Consider the following 11,917-nt stretch of genomic DNA (forward strand, 5'->3'; position numbering starts at 1 on the left):
GTCTTTCCCTTATTTTGTGGGAAAATCAAACATTCGGTAACAAAATTTTGGACATTAGTTTTAAGATCTTTCTGTTAAGAATTAACATGGGCGAGACAAAACAAGTGAACTAGTGAAAATAGTGTAGAGTCCTTATGTTATACTTTATTGGTCTCAATGTGAAAATTTATAATACATCAATAACCATTCTAGATCTAGATCACATTGACAACTCATCAGTGGATCATCATGGCACCTCATCAAGATAAGAATTAAAAGTGTGTTATCGAACTTTGTGATTGTCCAGGAGCTCACAGTCTAAGATTCCCCCCTCAATCACAAGTTTGAATAATTGAACAACACATGCACCAATAAATTTTGTCATCTTCAATACAAAACTATTGAATTGAGTTTTAATGAAGATATGCCTTAAAAATTCCAATATTTGAATACCTAAAAGGGACCAGCTATTATGTCTGAACATATACGTTGAAATGATTGTTGAACAAACCAATTGTTATGCTAGAATTCCTCGTTGTTGATTGGGTGTTAATCTATTTGACTAATCAGACTTCAAAACTTGAAGCCTGATAATTGATGTTTCCCCTTATCAAGTGCAATGAGAGAAGTTTTCCAATAGTTGATTCTTGAAAGGATCCAAGCTGGGGCTTTGGATTGTTTCGGTGGTGGTTTTTTTGGTTCAACACTAACCATATTCCATGGAAACTAATGGTTTATGGTTTACCACTAACCAAAATACTTTGAATAAAGTGGTGGTTTTTGGATGACTACTAACCAATTTGCTCTCAATAATGTGGTGGTTTTTGGATGACCGCTAACCAACTTTACTTCATCAGTTTACTCCCCCCTTTAAATGTGCAAGAGAGTTTATTTTATCATCGCCCCCCCTTAAATGTGGAGAGTACCGTAATTTTTTTTTGGAATAATTGGTTGAAAACTTTTTCTTTGTTCATTTCTTCATGAAGCTTTTTATTTACCTTTATCTTGCCTATACTATAAGACTAATGCAATTTCTTCACTTCTTTATTCCATCTCCAGGAATTTATCCATCCATAATTGGTTGTCTTTTTAGCCTTCTTTTGATTTTTACATCTTTTTGATAGATGATTTGTCTTCCCACAATGAAGACGAGGATGGAGAGAAAAACAATGACTCTTCATGTGATAGTTTCTCTTACTGTTAATTTTACCACCATTCTATGTTGTTACAATCACTTTAGCCCATTTCTTATCTTTAATTAGCAATCTTTCAAAAACAATTTAATATTCCAATGATCAATAGCAATTTTATATAGAACAACAAATGCAATGAACAATAAGAGACAAATAAGAGACACCAGGTTTGATCAAAGACCAAGGAAAAAACCCATAAGGGGGAAAACCCTTTTGAATTCTTCTTCTTATTAGACTGTCATAAAATGTTCAACAAAGAGTACAATATTTCAATTCTTCAATCACAAATATATCCAACAAAATCAACCAAACAATATCCAAGATATGAGCCTAGCAACAATACTAATTAGAGTTAACATTCCCATCCTACAATCAACTCTCAAAAGAAACCCTAGGTCCTAGCCGCATGGAGAGAGAAAACATGTGTGCGGCTGAAATGCTCCAACTGCGGGGAGCACCCTGTATGCATGTTGCTATGGCTGAAATTTTTTGTTCCAACGTTGTGGCTACAGACCAAAAACCCTGAACCACACATGTGATCTCAGACCCTGCAATTTCAGACCTATACGAACCAATTTCTGCTGACCACTTCAGATATGTGCAAGCCAAACCAAAGAAGAGAGAAGAATAATATGCTTGATGATAATGTCTAAATGAGGGTCACGTGATTTGTATTTATAAGCTTCTAAGGGTGTCCAATTTCTCTTTAGGGTCGACCTGTCCTTTTGTGCACATATGGGATTCCACATTAAAAATGTATTTTACCTTAACCAAATTAAATTCTTCCAAGGGATACGAGGGGTCTTTCTTGATATGAAAGGTTTTCCAAAGGAGGGAATTTGTCCCTGGACTACCAAATTAACACTGACAATGTTGGCACTTTCTATCAATACTTTCAATTTCATCTAGAAATCTTGAACTCATAAATTGAATTGGTTTGGAGTAATCTGGAATATAAAAGCTATCATCTTTAGTGTAGCCCAATTCATATCAATTTTTTTTAATGGGATTTCTTCCCAACGTTTTATAACCATCCTGGAAAGACCATTTTATTGTTATTTTTCTTCTTTACAATTGCTACTATTGTTAATACCCTTTGTCTGATTCATTGATTCAATTAAGTCATTTGTATCACTTTGTGCATCAATCACCTGGTATCACAAGTTACATCAACTTTTGCCATTATTTCAACTATATCGCATGTTGCATCAAGCTTTTGAATAAGGTCCTATGTATCACTTTTTTATGAGCTCTTTTGTGTCACAACTTGCATCAGTTGTCTAGATGAATTGATGTGTATCACAAGATATATTGACCTTTTCTATTAGATCTTTTGTATCACAAATTGCATCCACCTTCATTGTAGAAGCTACATTAATCATATCATCAATCTAATCTTGTCTTTTGCTTCATTTAGTTTGAAGAGAATCAAGCAATTGATCCTTCAAATATATTTGTCTTTCAAGATCTTCTACAGTTGCTAGTGTGTTAGCCATTTGTTTAATTATGGTTTGGATTTTGTTGCAATTTCCATTAAATTACTTTAATTTTATTGTGCAATTCATGGTTTCACTCTTGCAAATATTTAATTTCTGAGAGACATTTAGCAGATGTAATCTACCTTTACCTATTTTTCCTTTGACATGCTTGCTTTTCATACTCGCTTGATCACACTCGTTTAATGTTATGTTACTTTAGGTCTTGAGTATTATATGTTGAAGTTTCTAAGTATACCAATTAGAAACCCTCCATGCACTTTACTGATTTATTCCTACCTACTTGTTACGTTACTTAACAAGTTATTTACAATGTAAATACTGAAAATAAACACTAGTGCATGCTCAACATATTACAGATCATCAACTGAAGGAAACATAAACAAGCACACAAAATGACACTGTTATTTTTGGACCAATGTCCTCGGAAAAACCCAATGCGAGAAAATCGGTGCAACTATCTGAGGGTTTTCTTATTAAACAATTTCATAGTACAATCTCGGTGCCAAATCTGTCTTACCCAATAGAGAATTCCCTTGGTAGTAGTACCTCTCAGCCTTAGAGAAATGTCCCGCCTTAAACCCCGGATAAACCCTCCGGCAACTCCTCAACTCCAATCTACCCTAGAAACCCCAACGTCACCCTCTCTCTGCCCAACGTTGGCCTTGCGTCACCCTGAATGGGTCTACGTTAGCCTCAGGAGGCCTTGCATCAGCCTTCTGGCCCTCTGCGTCAGCAATGCTGGCCTCCCTGAAGAACTGCGCAACTCCTGGCTGCCTCCACGTGGCCCTTCATGAGCCCTGGCTGCTACTACGTCACTCTTTCTGGTTCCTACGTTGATCTCTCGGCACTATCTCTGCCTCTCTGTCTCTCTGTACTTAATGCCCCTCAGCTGCAACTCTGATCACTGATTCTATCTCTCTTACCAAACCTCGCTCTAGGGAATAGAATGATTGATCATCTGGTGTGTTCTCAAAGTGACCCTCAAGCCTCCTCTTATAATTTTCTCGTTGACATATCAACGACCGAGATTAAGTCCCTAATCAATGGCTAAGATGAGATTTGGCTTGATCCATGTCTTTTGGACCATTCTAACACAGTTTTATATTAATCCACATTAATATTTTAATTTCCCTAAGTTTAGACTTACAGACTCCATCAAAAAATTAATTATTTTAATATCTCCCGAACTGTTTAGAATCTTCCCAAACCCTTTCCTGGTATTGGAGATCTCATGTGCCCCAATCTCTCCACCAAATTTCGTGGATAGAGCACATCCGATGCTACCCCAAATCAACATTATCAATCATGCACCCTAAAGTTCGATGACTTGCTTGACTTAGTTGACCCCCTTATTTTATTTCAGGTAGTTTTTGTTACATCTCCATTTGACTTATAAGGGTTTGATGCTTTACCCCTACAATGCTCCAATCACTTTGATTTTATTAGATATTATTTTTGGGATTCAACTGCGTTAAGTAAGTCATTCAAACGTATGACCATTTCCATGAGAGGTAGTCGTAACAGACTAATTTCTCATTATTTTCGAATAGTTCACATTCAAACGTATGACCATTTCCATGAGAGGTAGTCGTAACAGACTAATTTCTCATGATTTTCGAATAGTTCACTTAGCACTCATTGCATCGGGTGATGCTCACAGGGGTGAAGAAGCGGGATTGAAACTAGTGAAATGTGGAGAACGAATCACATAGCATCAATCATCACTTCCGGGGCTTGCACCCGGTAACCAGGACTTCCCAGGAGGTCACCCATCCCAGAACTCCTCTGGCTCAAGCGCGCTTAACTGTGGAGTTTTTTCCACAATCTAGCCCACTTAGCTTGCTACCCCATTTGCAAAACCTTAGCAAGTATTGTGCCTCATGAACCATTCAAGTAGAGATCCCTTGACTCTTTTTGAGTCAAGGGATCACTTTGATTTTATTTTAATCTTACTTAAACCAAATTCACAATCACTCCTCTAAACTTGTACACAATGAAAAATGTCCTTACACCCCATATTCAGTTTCTGGATGGTCTAGGACAAGAAGCAAAGATAAAATTATGATTATATTACAATGATGTATAATAAGAGGACTACAAGGATATCTTATCTCTACTATCTTTATTCCAAGATTTGCTTGAACTAACTTTCAACCTTTAACATATGACAATATCAAAAGTTTAAACTCCTTTTGTTTTCTCTTTTTTTAATTATTATTAGGCTAATCACAAATCTAAACTACCTCCCCCTTACATAGCTCTAGACTTGAACCTGTATGAGAAATTCAAAATAATCTAAATGTTGCTCATGGGAATTTTACATACCTGGTTTAGCTTAATTCTGCAAGTGGATTTCTATGGTTGGAAAGAAATATTCCGAACATGTCATGATCAAACTAAATTTATAAACTACAATGAATTTATTACAGTTCATTGAACACCTTGCATTGTGGCATGTTCTTTTTCCATTCTTCAACTCAACTAATCAAATATCAAGATAGTGAATTAGCGAACAACATTAAATCTGACGACCCATTTGGGCAATCAAGTTCTAATTCTTTTGGAGCACCTCCAACATTTGGACTAGCCACCACAGTAGAATTTGATATCATTAAGAAACTATGAATTTTATCAACTTCAAAAGGTTTCCACCAACAATAGCGATTATCAGCTCCTCTCATGTGTTTGGTTGTTACCAAGCCTTAATCAAATCTATGTGGATGACTTGTAGTTTGTGGACGGCATATGTAAGTAGATTGTTGTCTTTTTTCGATGTCTTGGATCAACTTCCACCTAGCAATTCATCTAGCTTGTTCAAAGAAACAATAATAGTGGTTAAGAACATGGGAGAATCAGTTGATAGATGCATTAAGAGAATAAATTGTGAGGAGAGAAACTGCATGAAATTCATAGCGTGTCGATTACTCCTCCTACTCAATCTTGTGGACTTAGCTATGGGTACCATATCATGACCTATTTTGACAATATTTTATTTCCTCCAAGGATGATCCATTCGATGGCTCTCTTTTTCGCTTGAGAGTGTCAGCCAACTTCTTCCCAACCTTAGCATTGACCAACACCCAATGAAAAAATCACACAACATATTAATATCTCTCCAAAAACAAATATATAAGGGGTTTGGAGAGATGGCTCTAAATTTCTCGGCCCTACAAGATGTAAAACTATTTTTCATGGACTAGATTGAGAATAGACCCGTCAACACACCAAGATAGATCTAAAATGGGGGACTATATCTTTAGATCTTGAAACAATGTGATTCCCATAAATCAATTTCGCAAATATGGGTAGATATCTTGTGTAGATTGATTAATGGATCAAGAAGTAAAATTAGTTTGATTGAAACTTAAATCCGTCCTTCATGTAACTTGATGATAACAACAACATATTTTAAACCATTGAATTATAAATTCTGAATAGGAGATGGCTAATATTTAATTGGTGAGCTCAATATACACAAATTGCAACCATATTAGTGCACACAATAGATTTAATAGACTTTGTCTTTCACTTGTTTTTTAATTGACCTATTACACCTCATCACTTCTTGTAAATTATGCAACTAGAAGTAACGTAACAACATTGACATACCGATTAAGAAATGGAGCATGGTACTATCCATGAAATTATCAGATGGAAAACATGGGGCCTTGTAATGCACAGATCCACCATCACACATACCAAGTGAAATAACACAGTTGTTAAATCTCTTGCTCAGTTCTCATGCCCTCAAATGTCATATCTTAAACCTTAAGTTTTGATTTGTGCCCAACACTAAGTGATATTAAAACCCATGATTATGAATGACTATCACCACATTTTTCAATGATCCAGTTATGCATATCTAGACGATTGTTGGTGTAGATCTGTGGGCACATGTTGTTGCCAAAAATTCATGTGGCTCTCTCGTGACTTGATCTTTTAGTTTAGGATTTGATTCCAAAAATGTGAAGTCTAGCTTAATAGATTACAAAATGGTGCCAAGTAGCCAAATGTATAGAACGCGAGGACTCTGGGGCATTTGATCAAGAAATATAGGCAACTTGTAAAATATAAAGGTGTCCATATTCTCAATTCTTCACATCTATTGCACATCCATATATCTTGAAACAAAACATGATCTCAAATAAGCAAATCATATCTCAAACCATTTTTAACAAATCTAATTCTAATATTTTCATTATCTCTTAGAAACTCACTTTGATAAATATGAAGTTGTATCCTATCACATCTTTGCTTGCCATGGCTCTGATACCGTGTTAAGAATTAATATGTGTGAGACAAAACAAGTGAACTAAAAAAAAGGCTTAAAGCCTTTATTTTGTATTTATCTTAATGTCTGAATTCATAACACATCAATGACCATTCTAGATCTAGATATAGATCATATTGACAACTCATCAGTGGATCATCATGCCTCATCAAGATAATAACTATGAGTGTATTCTCGAACTTTGTGATTGTCTAGGGACTCGTAGTCTTAACACTTCCTAGAAAAAATATTTCTTGATCCTAAGGTAAGTGTTTAAGAATCTTGAATTCCCTCTTATGGGGGAAGTGTGCAATTCAAATAACCTATTTTAGTTGAGATTCTTTTACATATTATAGGTGATCCTAATACGATAGTGAATCATTCTTCTACACAAACCTATTTAATGCAGACGAGTTCTTTTGTAGTTGTTAAATGATCTTGCATGCGTTTTGATCCTATTTCCATTTTAACCTTGTTTCTTCCATGCAATCATATTGTGGAATGGAAATAGTTCAAAGTATGTCCTCTACATTTTCTTTCCTTGAAAGTATGTTTGTCACCACATTTTTTTCCTTTTTTGTAAATAATTTCAAAGTCATAACATGACATCTTTGTAACCAATTTTTGTTTCTCTTTTGAAGATAATCATTATTTCAAGAAATAATTCAAATTATCATGATATATTGTTACCTTGACTCTCTATTTCTATTCATTAAAAGTGTCATTTCTTAACTGCATGCAGTACTACATTTCATTTTCATAAATTGGTATGAGTAAGCTTTAATATTGATGGCTTCCAAAGGTAAGGGGTCTTCCTTCTTACATTAAAACTACACCAATGTCATGCCCTAAGGAATTGCACTCCATAATAAAGGTTTTTTTTGAAGTTAGGCATCACTAGGATAACAATAGTACACATAGCCTCGAGTTTTTTAAAATTTTTGGTTGTTTTTTAAGTTCAAGAAAATACTTCATTTTTTAATAACGTTGTTAGAGGTGCTTATATTTTACCATAATTCTTGGAAAACTTGTGGTAATATCCCATCAATCTTAATAACCTTATAATATTTGTCAAGGATTTGGGAATAGGGCAATCCATCATAGTTTTAATTTTGTCAGGGTCCAATTTGATACTTTCATGAGATATAATATGACCCAAATATTCCACTTCTTGAACCTTGAAGGCGCAATTGGAAGGTTTTGCATATAATTTTTTATCTTATACTTCTAAGGCCATTTAAACCTATTGTACATGCTCTTCCTAAGGCTTGTTATAGATTAGTATATCATTAGAAAATTCTAATTCAAATTTTCCGCGAAAGGGTTTGAAAATAAAATCCATTAAGCTTTGAAATGAGAGGGTGCTTTAGTAAGGTCAAACAACATCACTGAAAACTCATAGTAACCTTCATGTGTTCTAAAGTTTGTTTTGGAGATGTCTTCTTTCCTCATTTTGATTTGATAATATTCAAATTAAAGATACAACTTGGTTAAAAAAATTGTTCCTTACAACTTATCTAATAATTCGTCAATGATAGGTGTTGGAAACCTAATATGCTAAAATTTGGTGTGGAATATGAATAGTCGTTGGAGTCCAAGAGATCGCTTAGAATATGGAAACGAAGGGTCATTCGATAATGTATAAATGTACCTTTGTGATTAAGTATGCAATGGAATGTTTTATCTTTCATATCTTTCTTATCTATGTGTGTGTTTAACATGGTATCCGAGTGCAAGGTTTGTTGAAAAATCCAATTAGTCTCTTAACCATATCTTTCCTAAGAATGGGTTTTTGGTCTTTCTTTGCTTATTTTCCTCTACTAAATATGATCACCCCTTTGCCTAGCTCTTTGCACCTATGTTTCCTGAAGCAATAAACATGATAAATCTTCGCTCCCATTAATCTATGATTCCTAGGATTATTAATATTTTGTGCCTGCATTGTCAATGCTCTTTCTCTGCAACATTTGTTGTCCCCTCATCAAAATTGTTTCAGTGTGCGTTATAGTATTAAAAAAAGTTCCCCATCAAAGTTGTTGCTATCTTTCCTATGCATAGCAATGCCCTATCATAAGAGTTAACATCTTGTGTGTTTAGTGGGAACATTAGAGAGAGACACTAACATAGAGAAAGAGAGGCATTTCAGGAGAATGTCGCCCACCCAATTTCTCACTGAGTGAGTTGGACGTTAAAGAAGAAAAAAAATTCAAAAAATAAAATAAAACAATATATGGTTTTACCTCGATGGCCATCGACCAAAGACTGGGAGACTAGCAGTATTCTATGTACAAATTCCCTCTACGCAACAAACTCTCATTAACAAGGATAACATGTTGTCTATTCTATGTGTGTTATTGAAAGTCAAAGTGTGAAGACTCTCCACGTTGATTCATAATCCTATGAATGCTTTGAGCAATGAATTGGATTTTTTCTATTTACATATATATGCTAGTCCTCATTACTCAGTGTTGAATGTCAGATTGCTTTGAATTCTCTATGCGTTGATATATATTCTCTGTGAGTTTATTTGAAGTTTTGTTTGTGAATTTATTCCTTACATTGTTTATGAACTTCGGTCTAGACACAAAAGCAGTGACTTGATAGTTGTTTCCTAGTTGTGAAAGCTGACTTGTGAAGTCGAAGCCCAAGAAATGTGTTGAATCATGAAGTGTTGATTTTGGGTAGCATCGAATGTGCTCTAGCCATGAAAATTGGTGGAGAGGCTAAAGCACATGAGATATCCAAGACCCAGAAAGGGTTTGGGCAAATTCTAACCGGTTTGGGAGATATTAAAATAATTAATATTTTTAATGGAGTTCCTAAGTATAAACTTACGAAAAATAAAATAGTAATGGGTATTAATATAAAACTGGGTTAGAATGGTCCAAAAGTCATGGATCAAGCCAAAAATAATCTTAGCCATTGATTATAGATTTAATCTCGGCCATTGATGGACCAACGAGAAAAGTATAAGAGGAGGCTTGAGGGTCAGTTGGAGAACACACCAAGAGAGATCAAGAATTCGATTTTCTGGGGTAGGGTTTGCTGAGGAAATCAAGTGAGTGATCTGAGTTGCAGCTGAGGGGAAGTGAATACATAGTAGAGAGGAAAAGTTAGTACTAGGAGGATCAGCGCAGAGTCGAGAGAGGTTGACGCAGAGCCAGTTAGAGGCTACACAGAGGCAACCAATGGCCACACAGAGGTATCCAGGAGCTGCAAAGAGCTAGAGAGGGCCAGCGTGTGAGGCACAGAGGGTCTAAGGATTGATGCAAAGGCTCCAGAAGCTGACGCAGAGCCCAGAGAGTAACGCAGAGCAGCAGAAGCTGCATTGTTGCTGTGGGATTGTTCATCCGGTGATTTAGCCGGAATATCTGTCTCCAACTGAGAGGTACTACTGCTGAGGGCATTCTCTATTGGGCGAGCCATTTCTGGCACCCATGTTGTATTCTGAAACTGCATAATAATAAAACCCTCTGAATAGCTGCACCAATTTTCCTGCATTGGGTTTTTCCGGGTACATTAGTCTAAAAACAGCAATGTCACTTGTGTGCTTGTTTACTTTCAGTTGATGATCTATATGTGTTGATATTGTACTTGTATTTATTTTTATTATTTACATGGTAAATAACTTGTTAAGTAATTGAAAAAGTAGGAAGAAATAAATCAGATAGTACAAGAAGAATTTCTAACAGGTTAAACTTAGAAATTCCAACATGAAGTCATATGTGTGCAATATCCATTGGCTGATTAATTCCTGGAATCTCCTAATCTCGTATGTCGTGTTGCTAGCCACCCAAAAACCTTATTGTTTGACAAATTGAGTTTTCCTCTCCATTGATCTTCCATAATGACAAATTGAAACACCTTATTTACAAACCAGTAACAAGGAAGGGATATCATTTTGAGGATGTAAAGAATAGATTGGAACAAATAGTGGCAACCGGAATGGTTGAATTTTCCCTTAACAATCAAATCAAAAGGATATTGCAACAAATCAGATCATTCGACCATCATTACAGTCTCCATCTCCATGGAATTAAGGTCATCATTTTCCAATTGAGAAGCAATAGTTTCATTAGGATTACCCTTTGGTGCTAGTCCCATTCTAATTTTTCAATTTCTTATTCAAGTACAAGGTCTTCTATATTATTGTTGTTGGAGCTTGTTACAGGTCAAGGTGGATATTTATTTCTATGTCAGGTATGCCAAAGTTCATAGGACTTAAATTTGAGACTATTGAGAGAGGGGTAATCCTATAAAATTCCTCAATTTTCCAATTTTGATATTTGAAAAAATAGCAATTTCTTTGTATACTAGTTGGAAAGTCTTAGTTCCATTGTTGCACCTCTTTTTCGCTACCAAACAATTTTAAGAACCACATTTATGTTATGTGCCTACTTTGCTTCTATATTAAGTCCGCTGTGGGAAGATTTTTCTCAGGGAGAGGCCTTTAATTTTTGCTAACACAATGGCCAAATTTGATGAAGTATTAGAGTTAGTGAATACCATTAGAGGAAATTTCAACTCAAAAATAGCCAAAAAAAAATAATAAATCAATAAAATAACTCCATGTAGACAATTTTTTGATATATCGTTTTTATTATTTTACTTTTATCAAAATTACTCAGATAAATGTCATGTTTATATATATATATATATATATATATAGAGAGAGAGAGAGAGAGAGAGAGAGAGAGAGAGAGAGAGAGAGAGAGATATTCTGCCACAAGATTTAATATTATAATAATAATAATAAAAGTAGATCTAACACTTAAATTTAAATTTAAATTAACCAAATAAATGCACCTTTATTAAAATAATTGTTTATATATTTTTTATATTTAAATTAATTTATTAACACAAGATTTAATAAAATTTAAATTTAATATTTTACATTTAAATTTATTTATTTAACACCCCATGATTTACCCTTCAATAAAAACACACTAAACCCATGATTTACCCTTCATTAAAAA

The sequence above is a fragment of the Pinus tabuliformis genome, chromosome 1_1 (genome assembly GCF_031772625.1).
Source record: "Pinus tabuliformis cultivar Carrire ecotype Pingquan chromosome 1_1, CPIR1, whole genome shotgun sequence".
Classification (NCBI taxonomy): domain Eukaryota; kingdom Viridiplantae; phylum Streptophyta; class Pinopsida; order Pinales; family Pinaceae; genus Pinus; species Pinus tabuliformis.